The sequence below is a fragment of the Echeneis naucrates genome, chromosome 10, assembly GCF_900963305.1.
Source record: "Echeneis naucrates chromosome 10, fEcheNa1.1, whole genome shotgun sequence".
NCBI lineage: Eukaryota > Metazoa > Chordata > Actinopteri > Carangiformes > Echeneidae > Echeneis > Echeneis naucrates.
In genome coordinates this window covers 640,133-654,169 of record NC_042520.1, presented here as the reverse complement: position 1 = coordinate 654,169, position 14,037 = coordinate 640,133, and the positions used below count along the sequence as shown (strand labels likewise).

The 14,037-nt window shown below is 46.2% G+C and overlaps 1 protein-coding gene across 9 annotated transcripts in view; it reads left to right on the top strand.

The window, feature by feature from the left end:
- LOC115050246 (transcription factor COE3) overlaps positions 1–2,135 on the top strand; it is a 98,908-nt gene extending 96,773 nt beyond the window's left edge. For all 9 annotated transcript variants that reach the window (XM_029513074.1, XM_029513067.1, XM_029513069.1 and 6 more), the window contains one exon: positions 1–2,135. This exon is cut by the window's left edge. The gene's annotated coding sequence lies outside the window, so the exon portion shown is untranslated.
- The last annotated feature ends 11,902 nt before the right edge of the window (positions 2,136–14,037 follow it).

Genomic DNA, 14,037 nt, shown 5'->3' with positions numbered 1-14,037 from the left:
CCCTTTTGTAAAAACAAAACGACGTCATGAACATGATCACCCTGTTTTTGAAAGCAGGATGTTAAAAAAAAAACGCTTTCATCACTTTTGTATAAAAATGCTTTTCCGATACGATATTTAACTTTTTGTAAACAGCATCATTTGTGTTTCCCCTGGTTCTTCTCGTCCTTTGTGTATTATTGTGAAATGTATAATCATGGTTATTTCTTAATGCACTATTTTTGTTGGGGCACTTAATAATAAGAGATATGCATCTTAGCAAAAAGAAAAAAAACTAAATGTTGAAAAAAAAAGGTTTAAAAAAACCAACAAAAAAAGATGAAAGCTAGAACGAGATGCACCGATATGTTTTTTTTTCTGCCATTCTGAAAATGGCCAAAATCCTTGTCATGTGAAAATTTTATATTTCAGAAGCTTATAACGTCATAATAATCCTCCACCACTCTTCCTTTTGGGCCGAACGTATCTCTTCCTGGTTTCGGTGTTTTGACAACAATATTTTATCCATCTTTGATATTAGACCCACTTCCTTGTCTTTGTGTTTTTTGGTGAGAATGATCGTTCAAATTAAAAACAGGCAGCAGATTTTAAAAAGCGAGTTTTTGGGTCACTGATCTCAAGGAAACTTCCGTGGATGTGGGTGCTGTCGTCGTCGTCGCACCATCCAGATCATTTTACTTATGCAAACCCGTTTCTGTCCCATCATGTCTTCCACTCTGCTGTGGACAAGTTTGGGAAATTAAAAGAAATAAAGGTTCTGTGTGATGCCTTACAACTGGCCGCGCCTCCTAGATTCTCATTGGTTCAAGTTTTATCTTTATCTTTTAGTTCCCTAATAAAACTTCCAGAAATGCAATTTTTTTGTCCCTCAGGTTTCCTGAATAATATCAAATTTAAAGTGAAACTGCTGAGGCTATGTTAGCAGTTAGCTTCTCAGATCACAACACAATTCAGAGGTTTACAACAGAAACACAAAAAACCTTTTTTCCAGTTATTTCTTTTTTATCACAGAATTATAATTTAGCATCTCACCAGAGAATGAAACGTTTCTCTTGAGATCAGTTTCTCAGATTCACCGTCTCAGCACATCGAGGTCTCGCCCTTTTCTGACAGCTCTGACGGCTATGCATTTCATAAGTTTCATCTTTTATTCATCTTATATTAATATTTTTAATCAGCGTCTCATTGTAATAGAAACCTGAATCTCCAGCAAACCTTCACATTTAAGATCGCAGTGTCCGACTTTGGGCCGGTGTGTCAGATCTAATGACAGAAATTCAATTTCAGTTTTCATGAAAGAATTCTTCAGTTTCAAACGAAGTCTTCGTCTGTGCAGTCTGTTCATGGAGCCGCCGTGTTTCTACGGCAGCCCACAGCAGACAAACCAAACCAAACGGAGACTATTGCACTTTTACGTCACCTTAAAGCCACGCCCACAAAGCAAGGGGGAGGGGCATTCAGGTTGTGCAACTCCACACTGGTCCTTGAAGGAAAACATCAAAAATGAAATTCTCACGATTACGAGAAAACGACGAGATCTCATATCTTCAGCAGTTTGTTGAGAATCATCCCTTTAAATGAAAAATCGTAGGAACTCAAACCGACAGGAATCTTTTAAAAAGAATCATCTCCGGACTTTATGCAAATCCATCAGGAGTGACTGAACCCGTCAATCACTGCAGGACGCCGATGGTTTCTGGGTGAACGTCTGTCCGGTGTCTTTTTTCCTGTTAACCTAATGAGACGCGGGCTCCGCCCCCACCGGGCTCCGCCCCCACCGGGCTCCGCCCTTCAGGCATTATTTCGTCACAGTTGTAGAAAACGTCACTTCTCACCGTCCTGGTTTGAAAAACTGCAGAGAAATCTTTTTCAATGTTTAACTTCAATGTGAACGAGCAGAGCTCCTGCATCTTTGTGAAATATGAAATATATCATCAAAGTATATCAAAGCACAATGTTTAATTAATGTCTTTAGAATGCAGGCGGGGGGCGACGACACCCCCGGGGTTTTTCTTCCCGTCTCTGGCCATGCTGTAAATAGATGCATGTTTTTTGTTTTTTTGTTTTTTCCTGTGATTCAGTGCTTTTTGTACAGAAACAGTCTAATAAAGATTAAATTTGGCTTGAAGCTCAGAGCTGCAGCGTCCCGTCATTTTAGATCGGAGGTCAGAGTGTGGGGGGGCCTCAGGAGACCCGGGGGGGGGCGGGCCTTGTGTGTTTTGTAGTTTTGTTGGACCGAAGAATCAACACAACAGGAAGTGATGAGTTTTACTGTGACATCATCACCATGACTTAGACTTGTGATGCGTTCAAAGACACCTGGACAATGTGAGTGTGAATTATCTCGCATTAAAAGCTTTACAGACCCAGAGACCTGGTCCAGGTGTAGACACAGTCCAGGTCTATTAGAAGTTGTCCCTGTAGTTTGGTAGTGGAACTGGGTCTTTGGTTCGGACTAAAGTCCTGGATCCTGAATGCTGCATTCAGGTTCCCAGACTTGCTGAGCCGGGTCGGTGACTCTGGAGGATTTCAGAGAAAATCAAATATATTTGAGAAAATTATTCTTTGTTTTGTTCGAATCATAATTTTTCTCCAACCTGAACTTCCAGTCTCTGCAGCTACATGTGATTCAGGATCAGGACCAAACACTCCAGAACCTGGACCTCAACCGCAGGAGATGGACTTGGAGGTATTTAATGAAACTTGAGATAAAACATAAAACATTTTCCTCCAAAGATTATCATTCATGACGAAACATTTGGCGGGAGACCGCAGAGACCTGACGGCTGTTTGGACCCGGACTCATGTGAACCAGGTTCAGAGCCAAAACTGCAATCCTTCAGTCTGGACCAGCAGGTAAACCCATCAGGACGGATAAAGAGAGAAATATGTCTGAGGATGACAATGATTCAGGATTCAGGGTTTGGACGGAGGTTCATGTCGACAGTCTGTAAATCTACAGTCCTCGGTCCTGGACCTACAGGTCTGGTCTTCAGTGAATTATTTGTGTCAGTTGGTTTTAAAGTGAAACGATCTGCTCAGTCAGCAGGACTACAGAGTCCAGAACCTGAAGTCCAGATCAAGCTGGCTTTAGGCCCACAGTCCGTTTCCAGATCTCGAGGATCATTTCTGTCAACTTAATTTGATTAATTTGATGCAGACTTAAGAGTCCAGTCTCGGCTCTGAAAGTCCTCGGTCCTGGACCAGATCCACAATCCTGGTTTTAAGACCTGAAACATTGTTTCTGTTTCAAACCATTAATAGACATCTGACAGTTATTGATTATTGATTATAAATCACTGATTAATTCCAGGCTTGTTTATTAATTCATTAACAGAATTGTTGGAAATTTATTTTGTCCCAAAAGAGAAATTGATGAATCAACTAATCAATTCAGTCCAGGAGACCCCCCAGAGTCGGGGGGTCAGTGGTAAAATATTTGCCCCAGGGCCCCATTTATTCACCTTCTTCCTCTGATCCGTTTCTGGGTCACGGGGGGTTCTGGAGCCAATCCCAGCTCACCCTGGACAGACCAACAACCACTCAGACCTACGGACAGTTTAGAGTCACCAGTGAACCCAAACAGGACGTCTTTGGAGGCCCCAGGCCGGGAATCGAACACAGGACCTTCAGACAGAACCACTGCGGCTCTGTGCTGCCTCAGGAGGTAAAACTATTAAATTAAAGGCCCATGTTTTAACTTCTAGAGCCTTTTACTTTGAAGGGTTGAGCTCCATGATCTCCATCTCTTCTGATTGGATGTTTTCTGTTTTCCAATAAAATAGAGCAGATTTCAGATAAAACTGACATTCAGACCTTGTGGGTTCTCAGTTCACTCCAGATCTTCACATGAGCAGAAGAACCTGATCGGTCCTGGTCCAGGTTTTTAGAAACACTTTCATTTGTCACATTGAATTAAAGAGATTTTATTTTCCGTAAAGCAACAACCTGCAGCTGCGACAACCGAAGCTCTGATTGGCTGTTTTTCCGACCTGGAAAACAGCCGACAGTGAACACAACACCGGGCCCATCTGGACCGCCAGGAGAAGTTTCCATGTAGGCGGTGATCCAGATTAGAGGAGTCTTGATGGATTTAAGGAGCGTCCTCGGAACAGTCGACGGTTTTGTTTGCTGCCAAGTTTGGTGGAAACAGCTGTAAAACCACGTTCACACGGTGAAACACCAAACAGGGACTCAGACCGGCACAGACCAGGTCCTTCATCAGTCCTGAACCAGCCTCGACGACCTGAGTCCAATAAGTCTGTGCGCTTTATCAGGCCTGCGGTCCTGAGCAGGAAGTCTGGTTTCCATCCAGGAGGACCAGGACCAATATCGGGGGGGGGTATTTGGCAGCCTGCTGAGGCTCCATTACAGGGGCAATTAACTTCCACCCCACCGTCAGCATCAACCTTGAAGAGTTGTGAAGTGAGTTTCTTTGCAGGGACCGGCGCCCCGAGGCCGCCGCAGCTTCACACGACCTTCGCCAAAGTCCACGCTGCAGGTGCCAGATAAACGTTTTTTCAGAAGCTGAGAGAGGCCGCTCACAGTCCGGACAATTCCTGAGCGGGAATCCTTCATTCAGGAGGTTGAGGGAGAAGAATTCTGGGAAATGTAGTCCAGCGAAGGCTCAGACTCAGAGAACACAAATGAAATGAGACCGATGTCTGAATCAGTGCAGAGCTGCAGGAGTTCAGAGGGTCCAAAAGGCTCCGGGGCTGTTGATGTTTTGGCTTCATGAATATCTGAAATATTTCTTAATGGGGGGGTCAAGTCGGTGCAGGTGTGTTTGTTTAGGGCGAGTCATGAAGCGAAGTGACATCATGTCACTGCAGCTCTTCGTACATCTGCACCGCCAAATGCCGAGGAATGAGACCATTTCCTGCGAGCTGATGATGTCACCGTGATACTACTGCAGGCCCAGTTGTGGGTTTTTGTGTGTGTGCGTGTGTGCTCAGGACTGATGGGGGGACTGTAAGTCATCTCACATAGGAAGGGCCTCAGCCCTCACAGCGACACTGGAGCTGGAGGAGGTATGTAAATCACTCGTCCAAAACGTTCTCGCTCGCCAGCCCGGATTCCTGGGAAGGACGAGGTTCTGGACGAGGTTTGGAAATCTGATGCAGGTCCATCAAAACCATGTGTTCCTCAACCTTCCTCATCACTGCGAGGGACGCCTGATGGCAACGCTTAAACCCTGACAGACCTGGTTTTAGGGTGAAGCTTTCACTGAGCAGCATCTGAACTCTGAACCTGGGTTTGAGTTTCAGTCAGATCCTGGTCCTGGTCCTGGTCCTGGTTCTGGTCCTGTCCTGATCCTGATCCTTGTCCAGGTCCTGGTCCAGGTCGAACTGGTTGAACTGGTCAAGTTTATTGGTCCACAGATCTTGTATGTAATTGAAAAAATCCCTAAAAGGTCCAGACCAGAATCCTTCTCCAGCCCTCAGACGCCCCCCAGGAGTGTGGGCGGGGCTTCAGGAGACGGACAGGAAGACACAAAAATAAATAAATCCAACAACAAAATGACACGATGAAGACGGGCAGTTTTACCATAAATCAACTAAACAGTCAGAACAAAAGCGTCACTTGGAAAATATGAAAAATGTTTTTGAAAGTTTTTGCAAAATTCAAAATTAAACAGATTAAATGATAAATTAAATAATTAGTTTTTGTCAATGTGACGTCTGTTTGAGCAGCAGGTCGACAAGTTTACACCCAGCAACGACACAAACACTGCTAAAAGTGTGTTATTTGTGTGTGTGTGTCTCACACACCAACTATTTAATGTTCATGAAACAGTTTTTATGTTCTGCAGCCTGAAACACTCCACATCGTCATGTGGATCAATCCACCGCTGAAAATAGTCCCCAAAAAAAAGACTTTAAAATGACATCATCATTAGAAACTGAGGAGCTCTGAGCTGAGATGAACACGATGACAGATTTAATGCAAATAAATTCAAATAAGATAAACTATGAAAAAAATAATAAAATGTAGTAAAATAAAAAAAAATTACTTACGAGTAAAAATGTAAACTAAATAAAAAAAAATCTGAAATGAATTCAAATGCTGTCAAATTAAAAATAATATGCAACGTCAGACTGTTGGTTTAATAAATGACTCTCACAAACAGATTAATTGATGAATCCAGATTAATTGATAATAAAAGTCATCGGGAGCTTCGGCCCCCAAAGACGACTGAACACACACCAAGTCGGTTACACACTGAGCCTCTGCAGGTACGACAATAAATCCACCTCGTTTACCTTCATGCATTTAGCGTGTTACAGGCCACACACACACACACACACACACACACACACACACACACACACTATAGTGCAGCAGTGTAATAAATACAGAGCGTTTCCTCTCCCATTAAACACACCGTCAGGTCCTTTAACGGCTCCCAGGAACAGCGTTCAAACGTCCTGAACTTTAGCTTCCTCCTCCTCCTCTTCCTCACACACTCTGAGTACACTTTACACCTGCTTCCCTTCTTCATCTGTCTTCATTTTTCTGGAGGAGGCAGGATGTTTGGCTTGGCTGCGACCTGCAGCATGACTTAATCCCTGGGTGCTATTGTTAAATTTTTCGAGCAAAATAATAATGAAAACCGTGTGCGGCGCCGGACCGGCTCGAGTTTCAGGCCTGCGCTTTAACAACGTTACGTTTCCAGCATGCCGAGGCCAAATAACTCACTTATGTTTCCCTTGTAATATTACGCCAAACATGAGATCTTTACTTTGTCAAATGTGGTAAGTATCAAACCGACCGTACCGACAGGAAAACAGCTTTAATAAGCGTTCCCAGGCAGCGGCCGGGGAACACCTCTCACCTGGAAGCTATTAGAGCCGACAGGAAATGGAGGCAGAGATCGAGTGCTTCCCAATAATGTGTTTCCCCCCAGAGAGAGGAAAAATGTAGATTCATCATAAAACATATCTGAGAGCTCGGCCTGAAACAGAGGAGGGAAAATCAGCGAGGACAGCTGAGCCGACATCTGCGGAGCGAGCAGACAGCGTTTCATCGCTCCTGACGGCGTGTCCTGACTGCTGACAGTCCGAGTCGAGCCGGTCTACAGAGGGCCCGCCCTCTCCAGGAGGACCCGCCCTCTCCAGGTGGACCCGCCCTCTCCAGGTGGACCCGCCCTCTCCAGGAGGACCCGCCGGTCTACAGAGGGCCCGCCCTCTCCAGGAGGACCCGCCCTCTCCAGGTGGACCCGCCGGTCTACACAGGGCCCGCCCTCTCCAGGAGGACCCGCCGGTCTACAGAGGGCCCGCCCTCTCCAGGAGGACCCGCCCTCTCCAGGTGGACCCGCCGGTCTACAGAGGGCCCGCCCTCTCCAGGAGGACCCGCCCTCTCCAGGTGGACCCGCCCTCTCCAGGTGGACCCGCCGGTCTACAGAGGACCCGCCGGTCTACAGTGGACCCGCCCTCTCCAGGTCTACAGAAGGCCCGCCCTCTCCAGGTGGACCCGCCCTCTCCAGGTGGACCCGCCCTCTCCAGGTGGACCCGCCGGTCTACAGAGGGCCCGCCCTCTCCAGGAGGACCCGCCCTCTCCAGGTGGACCCGCCCTCTCCAGGTGGACCCGCGCTCTCCAGGAGGACCCGCCGGTCTACAGAGGACCCGCCGGTCTACAGAGGACCCGCCGGTCTACAGTGGACCCGCCCTCTCCAGGTCTACAGAAGGCCCGCCCTCTCCAGGTGGACCCGCCCTCTCCAGGTGGACCCGCCGGTCTACAGTGGACCCGCCCTCTCCAGGTGGACCCGCCGGTCTACAGTGGACCCGCCCTCTCCAGGTGGACCCGCCCTCTCCAGGTGGACCCGCGCTCTCCAGGAGGACCCGCCGGTCTACAGAGGACCCGCCGGTCTACAGAGGACCCGCCGGTCTACAGTGGACCCGCCCTCTCCAGGTCTACAGAAGGCCCGCCCTCTCCAGGTGGACCCGCCCTCTCCAGGTGGACCCGCCGGTCTACAGTGGACCCGCCCTCTCCAGGTGGACCCGCCGGTCTACAGTGGACCCGCCCTCTCCAGGAGGACCCGCCGGTCTACAGAAGGCCCGCCCTCTCCAGGTGGACCCTCCTACTTCAGGAGGACACGCCCTCTCCAGGAGGATCCGCCCTCTCCAGGAGGACCCGCCGATCTCCTCCTCTGTGTCAGTAAATGTTTTCCTGATCTTAAATTGTATAATTTTACACTAAATTAACATTTAAAGTTCTTTTTGAAGCTTTATATTTACTGTTTTAATTTATTTTTGACTTAACAAAGTGTATTTATTTTCATTATATTAACTTTTTTAGGAGGATTTTATTTATCTCCATAAAAACTAATTCATTTGATTTACAGTCACTTCTGTTTTCAGCTGATTACTTTTCCCCAAAAAATAACCAGATTATGACACAAAATATTGAAATACTACCATAAATAAGTAAATAATAAGTCTGAAACACTAAAATCATTTGCTTATTTTTTCACTGAAAGTTTGGACCTAATTCTGACATAACAAAGGAAGTTTTCGTGTTAATGTTATATATTCTACTCAATTTTATAATGAGTAAGAATGTACTTTTATTTCTGCCTCCGTGGTTCAGCCTTCTGACTGACACGTTCACTCTTCGTCCTTCATCATCGTCCATTACGGCGCAGCGAAGGTTTCCTGGTCTCCATTGAAATTCCTGAGTCGGAGCGATCGTCATCAGGACGGTCTCAGAGGCCAAAATCAGTGTTAATAAATCAATCCCCGGCCTGGTGAGCTCTCCATCGCTCCCTCAGCTGCTTGCTAAACAAATGGATTCAGCATGTTTAATGAGTGTGTGTGTGGGGGGGTAACTAATACCTTTAATGATCTCAGCAGACCCCCCCAAAAAAACCTGGCAGCGGCCCAGAGGAGACGTTCTGGTTGTGTGGCAGATTTATGTCACACAACTCTGACATCACAGTGATGTGTGTTGTGTTGTGTTACAGAAAAGTCAAGAACCTTTTTATCACCAAAGACTGACAGAAAACAACTGAAGACCATCAGGGGCTGTAAAAGGAGTCAGACTGTACTGAAGTCTATGGGAAAATGTCCCTCCTCCTCCTCAGTAAACGTTTATTTTTTAAACAAAGCTCCGAGTATTTCCTTCTGGTTTCAGAAAACCAAGATGGCTGTTGGGTGTCACTGAAATAAAAGAATCCTCCGACCATCAGGCCCAGTCCTGGGGGGTCCTGGGGGTCGTTTGTTTGATTTTGTAGAATGTGCAGCTGACTGGAGTGTCTAAACAATGAAACATGCGTTTAAAATTTTTTGCTTCACAAACAGGAACCAGTGGACTCTTAACAAACATTATTAAAGCTGTCATTGAACAAAAGTCTCTGAAATGAAAATGTGTTTTCTTCATCACGTTAGAATAAAACGTCCACGGAGGCGCCACTTCAGACGATGATGGCGTCGGTTTGTTTGTTGGTTTCCTCTGTTTAAATTCAGCCCTCGGGTCGGTTCGTTTGATTGGACCAACCATTCGGCCTTCTGGGTAAACATGTTTGTTTGGAAAGGCTGATGGTATCTGGGTAAGAACTCAGCGTAGGAGGGATTCGGTCCCACATGAGTCCGTCTCAGCTCCCTAAGATGTCTCCGGAGAACAGACGATTATGTATAGAGGCTTCAAGCGACATCACACGGGGCACAAATGGATGCCGGGGGCAACTGGCTCATGTCCATTATCCACTCAGACGCGGCCTCAACCAGGAAACTTGCTGGCAGTAAGTAGTTGATTAGGTAATCCAGCCATCAAGCTCGTGTAAAAGACTCATCGTTCTGCGATTCCATGACGTCCATTATGGACAACAGGCGACGTCCTTCAACGCCAAGGACCGTTTACTGCTGTGGCAGCGGCGTCCACAGGGAGCGGCCAGGCTGAGACCTGCAGGGATCCAGCGTGAGGCTGTTTGGATCAACATTACCTTTAATGCAGCGCTCCACATCACCGGGGGGACGTCCCACTGCTGTTTGGAAATGCAACACTGGGTTGCATTGCAGATAGATGTGCATTTTTTAACCTCTCACCTTCAGCTGCTCGGAACATGTCGGTGAAATAAACCGTCACAGTTTTCAGCTCCAGTCCAGGAGGATCTGCCTGACAGCCTCAGGAACGAATTCTGACCAATCCGGTCCGAACTCACATTTCTTTTAGAAAATCAGATCACTGAATAAAAATCTAAAGAAATGGTTGAGGTTCCTGTCCATCATCGTGAGGCGTTTGAGTGTCGTCGTTGATGTGGCCCCGATTTATTGAACTGAGTTTGAGCTGAATCCTGAATCTGTGACTTTTACAGTTTTAAGCCAACCTGTGTTTTTGTTTTTGATTTTGGTGGTTAAGCTCCAGCTGCAGGTTTGAGCCAATCCCAGCTCAGTCTGGGTGAGGGCGGGGCCAGCCAGGCTGCCACAGGGCCAACACTGCAGGTGACATCTGCGGTGCAGACCTGCTTTATGAACCGGTTCCTGAACAGAAGTGAACGTGTCTGTTTTTGTGGCAGCGAATTTCCAAACGTTACCTCATGAAGAAAATGCTGCTTTGATTTAAGAGGCGAAGACGAGCTGAAGTTGCATCACAGAGTTATTAAGGCGGCGGATGTGCGGCTGCATAGATTTACACCACATCACACAACTTTACAAGACAGTTGATGAGATTCAAGTATCCTCCTTCACACAGCAGCGTATAAATATTTACCTGCAGTGCGTCTGATTCCATCTGTCCGGTGCTGCCGCTGCCCTCATATATTTCCCTCTGGGAGCTGTGAAGACGTAGCAGAGATCCGGCCTGACCAAGACTCTTATTAAAACAATGAAGCTCGTAATTATCCTGGAATTCCAAAGCAGTGCTATAGTCGTAATGAGGCCACACAGGAGCCGCCTTATAAAGAATGAATGTAATAAATAAGCCATTAGATGGGCAGTAAAAAGAGGAGGATATAAAAAAAAGACAACAACGCTGAAATGAGTTCAGACAGGTCTTGTTGTCTGTTGATGAGCAGAACATCTATTTCTGACCTTCAGCTGCTTCGGCATCGGAGTCAAACCTGGAAATGATCACTTCGCTTCGTACAGAGACGTTCAGGAGCCTTTAGAGCCTTTAACCTGCCAGGTTGTGTTGAAGTTGATGGGAAATTGTTCCCCTTCCTCCCTGATTTTCTGGCACAGTAAACATTTTCCTGGACCACCTTCTACAAATATTATTCTGTTTTCACAAAACAAGATGGCAGACAGGCAGATTAAAAACTGGAGGCTTGAAGACATTTGCTGTGTGAAACTGACTTCAGTGGATAAAGTAAACTGATGTTAGTTCAGATTTGGATCAGTCTGAATGTTTTTTTCTCTTTTTCACTTTGGAGCTGATTTTTCATCATTAATGAGCAGAACTCCTGATCAGATAAAGATAGAAATGACCCAAACTCATGAGAGGAACAGTGTGAGCTGATCAGCTGATTCTGGATCAGCTGAGACTTTATTTTGTAAATGGTAGAAAAGTCTCTGCATGTCTCTGTTTTCAGCTCGCACACTGACGTCACCTGAACGCTCACAGTTCATGTAAATCATCCTTTCTAACATGATCACGGCATCATGAAGCTGTGATGTTTATTGGACTGAATGCTTCTACATGTGTCTGGCAGCTGGAGGTTCAGCTGCTGCAGAACTGAAAACCAAAACCTCAGAAGTGTGCAGAACGACCACTTTAATATTCTGCTGATGTGTCCAGGCTGCTGTTCTATTCCCCCCTCCCTGTTGTTCTGGAGGTGGAACCTTTATGCGTCCACTTCCTGTGCTGTTAAGGTCAGACATGGCTCGCCTGATGTCTGTGAGGACGGAGCCTTTAATGAAGAGGATCCCTCTAAAACGAGACACCGTGAAACTGTTTTTTTACCGTTTGTGTCGGACTTAATTTTGCATTAATTACTGGATTTTGGCGGGAGCGGCGTCCTGACCTTTAAACAGGAGTTTGTTTGGTCACACTTGATAAGATGACGCTGACAGTGGAGCAGGGAGAAAAAACACAAATAAAAAAGGAGAAGGAAAATAGATCTTTTTAATGGAGTTTAACAATCGGTCTCTGGTGGACTCATTAGGATGACCAGTTTGACTTATTTTACAGCCACTGGTAATTAGTATCTGCAGGAGTTATAGCTATAATCAGCCAAGTTTTCCCTTTGACTTTCTCTCCGTTAGCCATTAACTTTGGTGTTACACTTGCTGCGGGAAGGCGGTCAAATGTGTAAAAAGACAGCAGCCGTAAAACTAATAAAACTGTAGGGTTCCTTCTGGGGAACTTTAATACTTCCAGTGATATGATAATTCTTTTTACTTCAAAGCAGCCATTAAAAAGAGGACAATTTTCACTGCCTCTCTCTGCCTTGATGGAGCCGTGAAGGCCTTGTTGGATTTGACGGGTATGCTGGGTAACGCAGTCGGCAGCCGTCGGCTCCACGGGGGCTTTAATGTTCCCGATAAATAATCAACAGCTGGAGTCTCTTCGGTGGATAAAGACAAATATTGTAAATTGTTTATCAGAGGAAACATTTCACCATCGTGTCAGCGGCGGGAGACCTGAGACGCTGATGAGGAGGGTGGAGCCTTCATCGCTGTGACACAGGAAGGAAACTGGTTCAGCTTCTGAATCAGCCCCAGCGGCCGCTGATCTCCTAGCTTCAAACTCGTCAGCTGACCAGATGTCTGACGAACTTTTCCTGTTTCGTCACTGTTTTGATTCACGGTTCACACTAATTTCACTTTCACAAACAGAGATCCTCTGCTGGATTCAAACCGGTGACGTCATGATTCAAACCTCACAAAGAGACTTAGAGGAGAAGAGGCAGCACTTCATTCAGTCTTTCTGTTTGTCTCCTCAGCTGATTCTGTCTGATCAGTTCAGACTGAATGTTTCCTTCCTCTCATGTGTTTGGGTTCTGCTCAGTAATGATGAAAAATCAGCTCCAAATATCTGATTGTCTTTATTCTGTCATTAACTCTGACAGATCAGCTGATTCTGCAGTTTTAGGAGGAAACAGGAAGAACCATCAGGAGGAATGGACGCCCGCACTAATCCACAGACCTGAAGCTCCTCGGCTGTTCTGTTAGTTTTCAGACCGTCCTCGGACACTCGGCCCATCAGGCCTGACTGAGGTTGGTCTGATGCTGAACCTGAGCAGCCTCCATCTATACGGTATTCAGCATTGTGTGGTGATGAAAGGCGGCTCATCGGGGAGCGAGCGGCTGTTATTTTGGCAGCGCTCTCCTAATGTTGCTCGCAGCTCTATATATGCCATCCATCGCCCGAGCATCCAGGGACTCCCGGGGCTGCTAAAACCCTGCAGGGTGGGTAGAATCTAATAAAACGCACTTGACGTTTTAATTGCATTTTCCTCATCAAGGAGTAATCTGCAAGATGGTTGTGGCATTTCTGTTGAGACCAATAAGGCTGATATTATGATCAGTCATTTCTTTGATAAACACACCGACGCCCGAGCTCTCGATTGTGTGAAGAATATTGAGCCAAACGAAGACGCTCGCTCTCTCACGCACGCTTGCATCATTTGATTTGATGCTTTCTTGGACGTCCTGTGTTTTGCTATAAATTTTGTCTTATGCAATATTTCAGCATTTGATTTTCCTCCGACTGTCGGTGTGGAGGAGCCGACGGCTGTTTGAACTGAGCAGGCACGTTCAGATCCAGCGTCTGGACCCGGTGCAGGATTCTGCCCCTGCAGCGTGGCAGGACAATGATTGGCCCTTAATAGCATTCAATTAGCACACAGAAAGTGCGTGTGTTCACGTGTGTGTTTGTGTGCGTGCTTGATCCTGCAGGTCTGGACTCTGAGCTGAGCTGTGGGATCTGGACCAGGACGTCAGCAGCAGATCCTTTAAGTACTGGAAGTCCTCCTGCAGACGCTGGATCTATTTTTAGGTGTTTCTCTTTATGTTCTACTGTTGCACTTCCTGTTTCTGAAATCTGGGTGACTTTTTTCTTGTTTTGGAAGAAAAAAAAGTGATTTTGTTTTTTGTTTGT